Below are 885 nucleotides of genomic sequence, written 5' to 3'. Positions count from 1 at the left end.
GGTGAATAAAGTTAAACATGGATGTATGGGGTGATAAAGGTAAACATAGATGTATGGGATGAATAAAGTTAAACATAGATATATGGGGTGAATAAAGTTAAATATAAATGTATGTGGTGATAAAGTTAAACATAGATGTATGAGGTGAATAATGTTAAACATGGATGTATGGGGTGATAAAGGTAAACATAGATGTATGGGATGAATAAAGCTAAACATAGATGTATGGGGTGATTAATGTTAAACATAGATGTATTGATTGAATAATGTTAAACATAGATTATGGTGTCAATAATGTGAAACATAGATGTATGGGGTGATAAAGATAAACATGGATGTATGTGGTGATAAAGTTAAACATAGATGTATGGGATGAATAATGTTAAACATAGATTATGGTGTCAATAATGTGAAACATAGATGTATGGGGTGAATACAGAGGAACATAGATTATGGGGTGATAAAGTGAAACATAGATGTATGGGGTGATAAAGATAAACATGGATGTATGGGGTGATAAAATTAAACATAGATGTATGGGATGAATAATGTTAAACATAGATTATGGTGTCAATAATGTGAAACATAGATGTATGGGGTGAATACAGATGAACATAGATTATGGGGTGATAAAGGTAAACATAGATGTATGGGGTGATTAAGATAAAAATGGATGTATGGGGTGATAAAGATAAACATGGATATATGGGGTGAATAAAGTTAAACATAGATATATGGGGTGAATAATGTTAAACATAGATGTATGGAGTGAATACAGTTTAAGTTGCGCTATTTTCTTTTTAAATGAGTAGTTGATGAGGATGGAGAGTTGGGACGGGAGTGGAGGAGAGGGAGGGGGAGGGAGAGTTGGGACGGGAGTGGGGG

Source organism: Mizuhopecten yessoensis, unplaced genomic scaffold (assembly GCF_002113885.1).
Source record: "Mizuhopecten yessoensis strain PY_sf001 unplaced genomic scaffold, ASM211388v2 scaffold2801, whole genome shotgun sequence".
NCBI lineage: Eukaryota > Metazoa > Mollusca > Bivalvia > Pectinida > Pectinidae > Mizuhopecten > Mizuhopecten yessoensis.
The sequence above is the reverse complement of the archived record's forward strand: the minus strand, read 5'-3'. Positions refer to the sequence as shown.